We start from the raw sequence: 14741 nt of genomic DNA on the forward strand, positions 1-14741 counted from the left end.
TTCAAATTCTTAGCAAAGTGTTAGAACTCATGTCCGATTCTGGATCTTCATGGACCATCATTACTAAAGAATATTTTATTAGAAAAATGTAATGATGCTAAGAAAGTGATTTAAGAGAATCCGATATTGTGACCCAGAGTTTTGATGGTTCAGAAATTAATTTGGTAGGGTCCACTGAAGTCGACATACCTTCCAAAGGAAGAGAAGCACATATCAAGCTATATGTGCAGGAAAAGGAAGTCAATGTATTGGGCTGGAGAAACCAATGTAAACTGGGCATTATACTTAATTCACGCAGTAAGGAACCTGCCTTTGTTGTTGACGAACAGGACAATGGGGCTAAAGTTGTGTCTCAGTTTCCATAAGTTTTCTCCCAGCGTTTGGGTAAGTTGGAAGGTTATACTCATCATGTTAAACTAAAATGTGGAGCTCGCCCAGCGAAACAAAAATTACGAAATGTGCATATAAATGTGATAGATGAACTTAAAAGTGTGTTGGATGAAATGTGATATTATTGAAGAAGTAGAGTCCTCTGAATGGGTGTCTCCCATAGTTTTACACATAAGCCGGATAAAACTTTGAGCCTGTGTATTGATCTTAGAGAACTAAATGCCAATATTGTCATTGTCATCCACTACCGAACACAGGTGGAATGTTGGAAGGGGCTAGTGTGTTTTCCACACTCAACCTAAGATCAGCATATCACCAATTTGAATTAAGACTAAGAGTTTAACTGTATTTATCACACACTTCATAAATTATTTCAATTTAAGAAGATGTCGTCTGACATTGTGTCAGCAGCATTCGGGTTTCAAAAGAGTAATGTTCCACATTTTTGGTAAAGTGGAAGCGTTTGTTAACTGTTTTCAGGATGATAGCCTCAGTTTCTCCTGGAACATACATGAACATTTGGAGCATCTAAAGACAGTGTGTGGCAAGTTGTAAAAACATGATCTGACTTTGAAGGAAAGTAAGTGCAGACTGTCCCAGGAAACAGTGGAATATTTGGAGCGCACTTTGTTCAAAGAAGATGTGGTACAAAAAAATCTTTGGTTGATGCCATTATCAAGGCACCAGCACCGGACAATAAAGCGAAGTTATTTTCATTTGCTGGGTTTTGTGAATACTATAGTTAATTTACAAAAGACTTTGCCACCAAAATGGAACTGACAAGAAAAAACACAGAATTAATTTGGACTGAAAGACAAAAGCAAGCTTTTGATTTTATTAAGACAGAGATGAGGAAGGTGCCTACATTGAAACCTTTTCATGTTAAAAAAAATCTTGTATCATTACAGTAGATGCAAGCATGTATGGAGTGGGAAGTGTATTATCGTAGCAGAGTAGAAAAGAAGAGTTGAATGTAGCCTTTGCGTCCCGCATGCTAATTGATACTGAAAGACACTATGCTGTGATGGAAAAAGAATCGGTAGCGTGTGTATGGGCTGTGGAACATTTTCAAAATTATGTCTGGGGATCTCATTTCACATTGAGAACTGACCACAAGCCCCTTGTAGTGATTTTATCTCCTGGTGGGGGGTCTATTGCCACAGCACGAATTACATAGTTCATGTTAAGGCTCCAGGAGTACAACTTTAATGTAGAATACGTACCTGGAAGGAAGAACATCACAGCGGATTGCCTGTCCAGACTTCCTTGTGCAACTAATGCGGGTACTGATGAAATAGAAGGCAATGGATTGGTATCTAACATAGCTAATGTTATGTCTGGATTGCTATGGAAAGTGATCTTCTGTTGAAAAAAGGTTACTGAACATGTTAAAGGAGGATGGCTGTCAAGGAAGGAAGTTTCTGATGAATTGTTTCCTTATTGGACGGTTTAGGGAGTGTTAGATGTTGAAAGATTGATAAAAATAGTTGGTTGGTGGCCAGGCCTTGACAGGCTAGTAGGCAGAGTGGTCAGAGATTGTGATGTGTGTGCACCAATAGAGAGAAAATGTTAAAAGTGTCACTGGCACCTTTGAACCCAGTGGTTTGACCTGAATGTCCACGGCAGAAAGCTGGGTTTGATATTTTGGAACCCTTCAATTTTTTGCCCCAAGACTGTAGGTTTGCTATGGTTGTGGTAGACTACTATTTGAAATGCAAAAACAAGAAGTGATGGACGGAATGCTGAACATTGTCAAACATTCACCCCCAGTCACAGATCTGGGTTTAATCCATCGTTTTTTTGCTGCCCATGCCATTCCAGTTTGGACCCAGCCATATGCAAATCAGTCTTGACCCTGTTCCCCATGGGAACAGTCCAGCCCGAACTGCTAGGCCAGGTCTTCCCTGGACTGGAAACAAGCATCCTGGGACCGGTTTCGGGGTTTCACCCCTCATCAGCCAGGCTAGCTTGAATCCAGTGGCATGGGAAGCACGGGACCCACGTCTGGGCATACCCTTCCCACTTAGGGCGACAAATGCAAAAACAAGAAGTGATGGACGGAATGCTGAACATTGTCAAACATTCACCCCCAGTCACAGATCTGGGTTTAATCCATCGTTTTTTTGCTGCCCATGCCATTCCTGTTTGGACCCAGCCATATGCAAATCAGTCTTGACCCTGTTCCCCATGGGAACAGTCCAGCACGAACTGCTAGGCCAGGTCTTCCCTGGACTGGAAACAAGCATCCTGGGACCGGTTTCGGGGTTTCACCCCTCATCAGCCAGGCTAGCTTGAATCCAGTGGCATGGGAAGCACGGGAAATGGCCTGAAGTGAAGTTGGTGCCTCAGGTCACCACAGCAATTGTAATTGAATTTCTCAAAGAGTTGCTTGCTAGAGAAGGGTATCCTGAAGTTCTCATCACAGACGATGGAGTGCAGTTGAAGTCGTTAGAGATGGAAAGTTTCCTTACACACTGTAATATTCGTCATGGCACCACTGCTTTTTTTTTTTTGGTCCTCATAGATTTCCACTCCGGCTAAGGGAGCCATAGGTTTACACCCAGAGGGGGAGACCAACCCGTATCATTTAGTCTCCCCCACCCGGCACACCCCCAACCTCCTGCTATATTCGGCCAAGGTGATGTTATTTACAGCTTTTACTAGACCCACTCAGAACATCACCAGCCTAAGACCTCGCTGCACAGTCCGAAGACAGGTAGCATCTTTTGTGGGATCTTATTATATTAGGACTCCAGTTTGTCAGATGCCCTTAAAGATCTATCTCCTGGGAACTATACTCCCAGAGGAGCCAAAACTCATCTCTTTTATTTGGTGGACCACTGTGTTCTAAATAGCTCAGTTTATCAATTGACCTCAACCATTTCTGTAGAGTAGGGGCTGATGGAGTGATCCATTTTGAGTAGATTTCTCGTCTAGCTAATAATATTAGGACGAAGAGCAAATTACTTTGATGCCTAGTAAGCAACTTGTTTTGGCTTTCCGTGTCTAGCCTCCCAAAGATTATCATCGGGAGGCTTAATTTCAGCTCAGAACAGAATATCCTCTTTAACACCCTTTCTACCGGGTTCCAAAAAGACCCCAGTTTCTGGCACTGCTAGAACATGTGAATATCATCCGCCTTCTCCTCAGCAAATCAAGGGCAGCATTTTTTAACCCTTCCCATAGCTGTTATCCTTTCTGGCGACCAGTAGGCCCGATGCAAGGTAAACAAATGGGTCTTCTTCACTGATTTAACTGTACCCCAAAGTGTAGCCATTGAGACTTGCCAAAGATGAGAGATGTATAAAGTAGGCAGTTCTTCCCCTGCCTCAATTATCATCCAGTACCAGCCCCTTCTGATAAACAGAACTCTACACTAATCTTCTCTCCCAGATATTCTTCCCCGTCATTTCTTTCCTTAAGGGAATTGATCCAACCTGCCAGTTGGTAATACTTAAAGTTAGAAATCTTGTTCCCTGCTAGCTCCTTAAACCTGGACCAAGATACCAATGAATAGTCTTCTATAATTTGACCACATTTTACCACCCCACTCTCCCGGAGGGGGACAGATAGTTTATCTAAAAGGCACTGAGGTGTACCCGGTGAGTCCCATTTGGGAGCTATATTACTGTAGTATGCAATCCCTACAAGGCCCCTGACCTGAAACCATACTCTAGAGGCTGTGGTTAAAATTATTTAGTCAGATCTTTTTGAAGTATTTTGGGTGGCCAAACTTATACAACAAATGATTTCCTGTTTTTGCTAAGGAATGAGTCATTGCCCTAAAAGAGGGGTATAATTTGAACTATCGTTTAAAAGGGCTCTTTATATTTTTTAATTGGAAGGCCAGACAATATTTAAAGAAATATGGAGTTTGAATCACCCCATACTCCTTCTTCCTATACAATGTTTTCCACGCAATGCGTGCATCATTTGAGGCCCATACAAAGGAGGTCAAATCCCCCTGCAGCTTTTTAAGCCAACTCGACTTAAATTCAAGGGGAATAGTATTAAATAAAAAAGTAAATTTCGGTGAAATGGACATCTTTATAATATTTGACCTCCCTGAAAAAGATAAAGGGAGGCTCGAAAATTGTCTATAACAACCTCCTTGTTTCTGCCCATACTTTATTAAAATTGCCTTGGCAACCTCCTCCAAGTTATGCATTTCTACCTCTGTGCTCTACCTCGTCAGTTTGTGCTTTGACCGACCACCCTTTGGGGCATTAGTGCCCAGCTCAGGCATTGATAGAAATGGTTCCCTGAATCCACCCACATGCCACATCCCGAGCTGCACCAGCCTCGCCGCCTCCCTCCGTCCCAAACTCCTCCCCAAGCTGTCTCTGCCAGAATCTCCTCCGCTTACACACCACGTCGCTTCCGCCAGCACCAGGTGAGCACCTCTGCTTTGTATGAACCTCAAGGTAATGGTCAGGTAGAAAGATTTAATTGTGTGTTGAAAGATCACGTCTAGTAGGCACGTGGATTTGAAGCAGAGTGGAAAAATAAACTAAGAGAGAAGTTATGATTGTATCACATTACTCCTCACACCACCATGGAGGTTAGTCCTTGCAACCTAAAGGGAGAGATCCTGTTTCCAAATTATTTCCTTGGTGGTTTAAAGAGACAAAAGGTAAAGGAGGAAAGGTTTAAGGTAGAGTTGGCATCGAGAGTGGCAGAAAAAAAAAAAAAAATCAGAGGATAAAACAGGCGTATGATGCCAAATGGAAAATCAAAAAGCCCATTTTTAGGCTGGAGCGGGCAAGCGCTTTGACCTGTTGTAATCTATCTGTGGGCTTTTAACCACGCCCACCACACGCCCATCACTATCACTCGTTCATGGGCTTGCCTTTCAAAAATCCTTTGATATCATTGGTTAATGCTTTACATTTGTCCATCCTTGGGGAGGTTTTATTACCGCCTTGGACATCAACTCTGTTGAATGGATAATCGCACGATTGCCGATACGGTTGACTGCAAGCAAACTTTTTTTCCTTTTGTCTCTCTCATTCGCAATCATACTCAAGGCGGCCGTGGCACTTTGAATTGGCTTGCTTATGTCAACTGTTTTACTTTTCATTTTCCATTTCTGCGGTAAGAAAAGTCCAGTTAAGAATTTACAACACTAATAGTTCTAACTCGAGCAAATGCGAGGCCCATTGCATTGCAAATGCTTGTTAAAGTTGTTGATTGGGTCAGAATTCGGAAGCCTGGGGATTCAGAAAAGGAAGATCCCCAGTTCAGCAAAGCTATTTGGGTGGTCACATAATAAAAATAGTGTAGTCACTTAAGATGAAAAAGTATGTAATGTAGGGAGTGTGGCTTAACATGAAAATATAAATACACTTGGAAGTAACAATAGTGAAAGATCATATTCTCAAAGCAAAGGGTCACATACTCATCGCAAAGAAAGTCAGCTCGTGCCAGGCGAGTGCCTTGCAAATGTGTTGATTATGTATAAATCATTGCATTTATATCATCTGTGTTCTCTCCATGTATATTTTTTGTACTAGTTTTTCTTTTCTTTCTTTTATTCTTAAAGGAGAAAGGTGTGTAATATTCTGTGTAGTTGTGTATTTTCAACTCTGGTCTCTTGCCAGCTCTCTGTTCTGACAGTTCCGTTATAGAATGGTTGATGGCAGATTGGTTGTAATGCCAGTCTGAGTGGACTGACTACATACACATGCTCTGTACAGACTGTAAAGCAGTCCCTCTTTAAAAGCAGTGGCTAATCTGTGGGAGTTGCAGTAGTTTGAAAAAAGTTATGTAGCATTTTCTGACCCACAGTGGCTTGTTGACGTGCTGAAACATCCACACATTAGTGTTTTAGTGAAGGTGTGTGGTGTAGAACATGTAGCTGCCTTACAAATGTCAGCTATGGGTATGTTTCCAGAAAAGGCCCTTGTAAATCCTTTCTTACAAGTGGAGTGTGTTCTAGGAGAAACAGGTAGAGATTGTTTTGCCTTAATGTAGCAAGTCCGAATACATTTGACTATCCATCTGCCTATGCCTAATTTGGTTGTTGGGTTGCCTTTATGAGATGGAGAAAAGGCTACAAAGAGTTGTTTACTTCTCCTAAACGTTTTGGTTCTGTCTATGTAGCAAATGAATGCCCTTTTGACATCTAGGGTGTGAAGAGCTCTTTCCGCAACAGAATCTGGTTGCGGGAAAAAAACTGGGAGCCTAATAGACGGATTGAGGTGAAATTGGGAAACAACTTTAAGTAGAAAATTAGGATTAGGTACAAGAACTACGTACTGTGTTTATGAATTTGGAAGAAAGGTTCTTCTAAGGTTAGTGCCTGGAGCTCACTAACACGTCTGAGTGAAGTGAAGGCGACTAAGAAAGCCACATTCCATGAGAGAAATTAAAGCAAGCATGACTAAAATGGCTGAAGTGAGGGACCCACGAGTCTAGTGAGTACAATGTGAAAAGTCCCTTGAGGGGTCTGGGGCCTCCAGAGGGGAAATGACTCGCTTGAGTCCTTCCATGAAAGCTTTAATTACTGAAATTCTGAATAGCAAGATATGTTGTTTATTTTGTAGATATGCAGCTATTGCTGCAAGCAAAGGAAGAGTAAGCAAGATTTGCTTTCTGAAATAAAGCAGATAGCAAACGATTTCTTGTATTGTGGCTTTCATTCGATCAATGTGTTTGGGTTGACAGTAGCAAACAAACCGTTTCCATTTTGAAACATAGCAGGCTGCTTCCTCAAGAGGGATTTGTCCTTGATTCTGGGTGAGAAAGTCCGGCCTGTTGGGGAGCTTCTCTTGTGGAACTACTGAGAGATCCAGGAGTGTGGAGACCCAAGGCTGACATGCCCAGGTGAGAGCCACAGGGATCATGGTGAGAGATGTTTGCTGAGTTTCTAACCCATAAAAGGTATGAGAGGGAGAGGTGGAAAAGCACAGGCGAATACCCCTGACCAACGTTTCCAGACTGTTGCTCTTGGATAGTAGGGTATGGGTACCTGGAGATGAAGGTTGGGCATTGTGCGTTTTCTGCTGTGGTGAAAAGGTCTATGCGAGGGCCCCCCTACTTTCAGAAGTATGACTGGAGGACTTGTGGGTGGTGTTCCCACTCGTGGGAGCCCACTTACATATGGCCTGAGACTTGTGTGATATTTGTGAAGACCCTGTCCCCCTCTTGTTTTGGAAGTAATACATGGCTGTCATGTTGCCCACCCAGTCTAGGGCAATCATGTAATACAAGTGAGGCAGGAAAGCTTTCAGCGCTAGGAATACCACCTGAAGCTCCAGGTAGTTGATGTGAAGGGATAGGTGTTTGACATCGCAGAGGTCTTGAACTGTCAAGTCTTGGAGGTGAGCACCTCATCCGTCTGTGGTTAGTGTGACGTGAGGAACAGAGGCTAGAAAAGGTTGCCCTTTCAAGAGGTTGTTAGTGTTCCACCATTGAAGAGAAGGGTGAGTTTGGAAGTCTAACACTAGATCTTCCAGGTGACCCTGTAACTGAGATCATTTGCGAGATAGGCACTGCTGTAGGGGACACATGTATAATCTGGCATGGGGGACTATTGGCAATGCAGGAAGCCATTATCTTCAATAGACGCATGATGTTCTTTACTGTAAAAAAATTGGTTTTCTTTGAACTGAGGCAGGAGTGTCTGGAAATTCTGAATGTGAGTAACCCTATATGTGTGTTCATTATTGCTACTGAGCAAGGTTGAACTTGTAGAGGCTGGAGATGAGATTTTGGGAACGTTTAGAGTGAACCTTAGTCTGTAAAAGAGACCCACTGTCGTTGACACTGGTGAAGTGTACTGGCTTTGATGAGCGAGTTGTCCAGGTAAGGCAACACATGGACATTTTGCCTTTGCAGGTGCTCTGTGACCACTTACAAGCATTTTGTGAACACCTGTAGTCACCCCAAATGGTTAGTATGTGTAGCCCACGATTGATACACACAAACATTTATTGAAAATATCACCTCTAAAGTGGAAATGGCACAAATCCTAAAGGGGAATCCCACACATTATATGAAAAATTATAGCAAAATTTTACCCCACTCCTGCGTCACCCCTTTTAGTATTTAGCACCCTGATGAAGGTGTGTTTTTTACTGTTGGGTCACACCGAAACGTGCGTCGTTGCTGTACTGGGAGGGGCAGAAGACCAGTAAATCACCCCATCTACATGTATTATAAGAGAGCTACATGTTGTATCCATCTGAATAGTTTGAATAGAAACTCTTGTTTATAAAAACAATAGATTTTTGTGTATAGCATCAAAGTAATTGTTCCTACTTCCTTAGAACCTAGTAAGATGAGAGTATTCAATCGATTCTGCCTGCCTGAAAGTGAATTTTGTGCTATTTAGCATCCATTGTTTTGAGGATTGTCTCGATTAGAGAAGGACGAGTGGAAGACTGGCCGGAGTCCTTCAGTTCTGAGGATTTCGGCGCCAAAGGCTTGAGCATCTGGATATTGGTTGGCGCCAAGGTCGAAGCAGTTGGCTGCCGGATCAGTCCCATGGTTCAGATCGAAACCAAAACAATTTCTTGGTCCGAGGTGGTCAAAGTCAAGGCGTTAGCCTTTGCAGCAATTTTCGGATCCAACCCCGAAGGCGGGGCGGCCGAAACAGTCTTTCGGTGCCAACCATGCCAGGAGGCAGTAGAGGACTGGCAACTTTTTAGATAGACAGAGGGGCCTTCTTGAAGGACTTCAGTGGGAGAGCAGGGGCCACAGTGCTCACAAGCTGGACAGAAGAATGTTCATGGCTCTCAATGTTGGACACATCAGAGTCCTCAGTGGAAACAGCTTCCTCCTCCTAGGCTGCTGGCTCCTCTTGGGCTAGTTCTTCCCGAAAAAGACTTCGGGTGTCGTCTGATGCCTCTTGTGCCAGCTCAATTCGCTGAGCCATCCAGTCCTGAAGGGTCTCCTTGGATCAAAATGACTTGCAGGCATCTCAGTCGGCCTCATGGTAGTCTGAAGAGAGGCAGATGTTGCACATGAGGCGTTGGTTGGTGTGCGTAAAGGTAGCATGGCACCGAGGACAGAGACAAAATGGTGTACGTTTCTTCAGGGAACCATTTCTATCAATGCCTGAGCTGGGCACTAATGCCCCAAAGCGTGGACGGTCAGAGCACAAACTGATGAGGTAGAGCACAGAGGTAGAAATGGGTGATCAAACAGAACAGAAAAAGAGATAAAAAGCAAACAGAATCAAGTCAAAGACACAGAGCAGAGGCACACATTTCCAAACCCAACAGCAGAGAGAAAACAATCTAACAAAGGAGTCGATGCCCATGCACCATATCACCGAGAGGAAGAGTCACTTGATCTCATTACTTGAAAGACTTCTTCGAAGAAAAATAACTTTCACCACTCCCCACCCAACACTAGTGGCAGGAGAATGCAGAGCATGTGTATCTACAGCCACATGCCATCGAAAAAATTGTTTTTAAGATGAAGTGGTGCAATGGACAACTGTGCACTGGTTTAACATGCATGACAAAGTGAGAACCAGATTTAAGCCCCACTGTGGCATCACACAGGACTTAGGCCTAAACATATGTTCTAACATTTTTAGGAAATGCATCACAACCGATGATTTTAACAAGGACTTTTCTCCAACCAAACGTAAAAAGGCAGACATATAAACCTTAATGTCCACAACAATCACTTGCTGGGCCAAACACAAAAGAAACAATACATCCAACAGTTTGGCCCACAATGGGTCTGTATGATGAGTACTGCATCAAGTCACAAACTAACTATACGGCCCGGCATATACAGATTTTGTGGAAGGGCATCTGGCTGCCAGGATGTCCTTTTGAGACGAAGGTCAAACAAAATTCATTGTTGCTTCTCATTCTCCATGCCTGGAGGTGCAGGTTGATTAAGGCCTGCCTGGAGGTGCAGGTTGATTAAGGCCCGGGTGCTAGGAGCTGCCCTGCTGTCCCCTCCCACCCAAAAAAGTGTCATCCTGATACAGATGCTAAATCCTATAAGTTTTGGATCTACTACAGAGTAACTAGGATGAGATGGGCTCAGTCATTTCTGATTTTCAGAACTCAGGAGAGGGAGTGGCGGGAAGGCATATAGGAGGCCCCATGTTCCACTACATGTCAAATGAATTTCAGGGGGAAAGCCTCCTTAGGAAATTCAATGCGCAAAAGTGTTGACACTGCATGTTCTCAGCAATAGCAAAGAGATAGAGCCAGGGTTGTTGAAAGAAACCCTGCGCTATCGCTGGGTGTAACTGCCATCCGTGATCCACCAGGCATCGTCGTCCGAGTTTGTCCAACATGGTGCTTAAAGATCTTGCAAGGTCTTTATGACCAGGGAAATGCCCAGCTGATTCAGCCTGTTACAGAGGTGTAGAGCCTTCTGGAACAGAACTCAAGATCCCAGCCTGCCCTGCTTGTTGCAGAGCCACATGGGAGAGTTTTGTCTAAATTTCCCTAGCAGGAAGGCTTACAACACAAAGCAAATTACCTGCAGCTCCAGCAAGTTAATGTGGAGATAGGTCTCTGCTGGAGAGCAGAATCCTTCGATCACTACTGCTTCCAGATGACCTCCCCAAACCAGCAGTCAGGCATTTGTCACCACCGTCAACTCTGGATAGGGCAGGGAGTGCAGTCTGCTACTGGTCCAACTACAGTCGAGCAGCCACCTCAGCAGATATTTAGCAGTGTCCTCTGAGCTCTGGATGGAATCTGACACAGATTTCAGGTCTCATTGCAAAGCTTGCATATGCCAACTGAAGTGGTTGGTGAGCCGGATGCAGGAGGCTGGTAGGCCAAGATGCCTCACAACCATCCTCCCTGAGACCCAGAAGAAAGGCAGAAACATTAGGATCATATCCAGAGTGTCCTGGACTTGTTGGTCTGGTGGAAAGGCTCAGAACTGCACTGTGTCCAGAATGGCCTAGATGAAGGGAAGCCTCTGTGAAAGAGTTGGAATCAACTTCAGCAGGTTCGCTGTTGTTTGGAGGTGGCCATGCTTGACTATGGCCAACCCACCTTCAGCAAACAGTTGTTGAGGGCTGGTACCTCTGAAAGCATAGCGTGACCACCGCCATCACTTTTGTGAACACCTGAGGGACAGTGGTGAGGCCAAAAAGGGAGTATGTCAAACTGAAAGTGCTCATGGCCCACCGTGAACCACATGTAGTGCCTGTGGGTCTGCAGGACAGGCATTAAGGAGCAAGCACTGCAAGTCCAACTCTACCATTTAGTCTCCTGGATCCAGTGCAGCTAGAACCTGGGTCAGAGAAATCATCTTGAATTTTTCTTTGCAAAGGAAAGCACTGAGAAGACAAAGATGCAGAATAGGGTGTAGGCCTCAATTTTTCTTCAGCACAAGGAAGTAATGGGAATAACGTTCTGTCCCTAGTTCTGAGGTGGGAAGTCTCTCTAGGACTTTTTTGACCAAAAGAGCGTGCACTTCCTGTTGTAAGATGGACAGATGGTCCCCTGGCAGATGGAACGGTTCAGGTTTCAGGTGTTGTGTGTCAAAAAGGAATGGCCTGGCGTAGCGTGGTAAACTATTTGCAGGACCAACTAGAATGATGTAATGTGTTGCCATCCCTGCCAGAAGCGGCTGATCCTGCCTCCCACTAGATGGTTGTGTACCACTAAAGGTGCATTCCAGGGGTTTAGAAGTTGTTGCAGGAGGGACAGAGGACTGATGCCCCTCAATGTCTTTTGGGAACACAACCCTAACCTTGAAAGAGCTGGGAGGTCTCTTGTGCAGTAAGTGGATACCGACGCTTCTAAGCCCCTGGCATATCCCCTAAAAGGAGATATGGCTCTGGGGATTGCCAGACTGGAGCTGAATGACAAAAGATTGTGTTGCTGCTTGGCTTTACTAAAAACGCTGATTCCGTCTTTCCACCAAATAGGTAGGGCTGTCAAAAGCTGAGAAACCTGTAGACCCCTACCATGCATAGCACCTGGGCACCATGCTAGTTCCCATGGCCCTATCTGGACAATCCTTGGCATCTTGAATGGTTGGAGCTAAAGGAGCACACAAGTTGTTGAGGACCGCAGGTAGGATCGCACCAATCATGTGCCAAAATGCACAGAGGTAGCCTCCAAACACACATCTCACATTGACAGATCTCAAGGCAAGGCTGGTAGAGGAGAACAATCGCTTTCCAAAAGTGTTCAAATATTTTGAATCCCTGTCAGGAGAAGTGCCTGGGAAGAAGTTAAGATGAACCTTTCTGTAAGAGCCCTGCACCACCAAGATTTCAGGACCTGGGTGTTGCTGTAAGAAATCCAAGTCACCTGGAGGAGGTCTATTGTGAAAGGCGACTTGAAAGCTGACTGTAGGCCATAACAATGGTTTAGCACAGTGCCCCCAAAGTGTGTCAGTATGGTCCTCCTTGAAAGGCAAAAGAGGTTCTGAGGGTGGCTGGCCAGACTGCAGGACCTTGGTCAGTACATTTCTTTTTACCTCCTTAGTAGGGAGGTGAAGGTCAAGGCCCTAAACAGCCCTCCTAATCCTAGCGAAGGAATACTTTCTTCTGTTGCAGGTCCATTAGGGGAGCCCATTCCAATACTGGGTGAGGTGTCCAGCCGAGTGGCACCATGTAATCCCACGTACCAATTGTCTTCAGCACAGGGTGAAGGTAGACTCTTGCCCAACTCCACCATAGTCATCTACATATGGTTGGCTCTGATGGAAAGTGCACGCCAAAAAAAGATGATGTAGTGTCTATGTGCAGTGGAATTGTGTCTGATGGGTTTAGTATTAGTTGTGCTATGTCAAGAGCTGGACATGGCCTCAGAAGAGGAGAAGGTCATGATGAAGTTGGTTTGGAGTCAGATACCACAATGGGTCATGGTTCCTCTTTCGGCACAGGGGTTGATGTTTCAAGGAGCTGATGTGGATTTCAACACAGACGCCATGCCGGCACGGATGCCTGGGAGGAACCTGAAGTGGGCTCAAGGGGCAGAGAAGGCACCAAGTGTGCCTGGGTCAGTATTTACCCAACTTGAAGTTCCTGTGGATTCTTGGGGCCCAAAGGCGAGCCACAGGGAACCAGAAGATGCACAGCACAGCTTCTCAAGAGGCGTCAGCGTCACCAATGGACCTGGGAACGAAGGTGCATAGGGACCCAAGATGGAATTTACTCTGCAGTGGTACGGGATGAAATCTGAGAGGCATGCAAACTCCCTTGCACCTTCTCTGGAGTAGGGGAGCGGGCGAAGGGGCCAGAGTCCCACTTAGACTTCCTGTGTTTCTTCTTTGACTTACACGATGACTACGACCCTTAAGATCTGCAGCAGGGACGATGACAGGAGGGGGTCTGTGTTCTAGAACAGGACTGATGAGGAGCCTTCAAGTGCTTTGCAATGTGGAGCTTTGCTTTGTATTCTCAGCTGGCCTTGGGTTCTTCTGGGGAAATAGTAACATGTCTGAGAGTCGAATCCAAGCACCACAGGCACACCTAGTGAGGATCTGTCAGACAATTGTCTGTGACAGTCCCTATACCATTTAAACTATCATTTATTGGAGTGGAGTTGACGTCCCTTGCAACTAGAAAATCTGCATAGGAATCTCTTCAGCATAAGGAAAAGATGAGCAAAGCTACAGATCAGTGTCTAAAGCAATGAAAAAAAAAAAACCTGATTGCTTAATAGTGGTGCTTTTATATGTGGCTCTGCTTGTCACTTTTGGGGTGGAACAGAGTGGATGTGGAGCTGCACCACGTCACCTAGCGGAGCGCAGAAGCATTGCTTTATGTGTGCCTGGATCCAATCTGGAGACTGAAGATATTTATAAGGTGAGGGGTCTTCAGTTAGAAGTATTCATCAGAATATACAGCTCACAAGAACTCTGGCTGTGGGTACTTGGTACAAAGCCATGACTATCTCCATCAAATTCTCCAAAGGCCAAATCTCACCGCCACCTCTTGCATAAACCAGCTCACTCTATTAAAAGCCTTTTCGGCATCAGAATTAATACACTACTCTTTGCATTTTACTGCCTCGCCAGGTGATCTATTTTGTGGATATTGTAAAATGACCAGTGTTCCACAAAAAAAACTGCCTGTCCTCATGTAAAAATGCTGGTAACATCTATGAAAACCTACCAACTACGATCTTCAGACAAACTTGAACACGCACATTGAGTAGGGCAGTAGCCTTATCAGGCACATGAGAGGATTATTCCTAGGTTTGGAGATAACCCTGACATCTGCCTCCACACAGTGTTTCACTACATTTACAGATACACATAAATGGAACAGGTTGGTCAATAAAGAGGTCCATTTAGAGGCAAATGCTTCACAAAACTCTCTGGAACAACCAGAAGGGCCCAGAGTATTATGTGTGAAAAAACTTTTGTCAGCTGTATGTCTTCAACTCCTCTGTGAGTGCGGG

This window comes from Pleurodeles waltl, chromosome 12 (genome assembly GCF_031143425.1).
Source record: "Pleurodeles waltl isolate 20211129_DDA chromosome 12, aPleWal1.hap1.20221129, whole genome shotgun sequence".
In the NCBI taxonomy this organism is placed as follows: Eukaryota; Metazoa; Chordata; class Amphibia; order Caudata; family Salamandridae; genus Pleurodeles; species Pleurodeles waltl.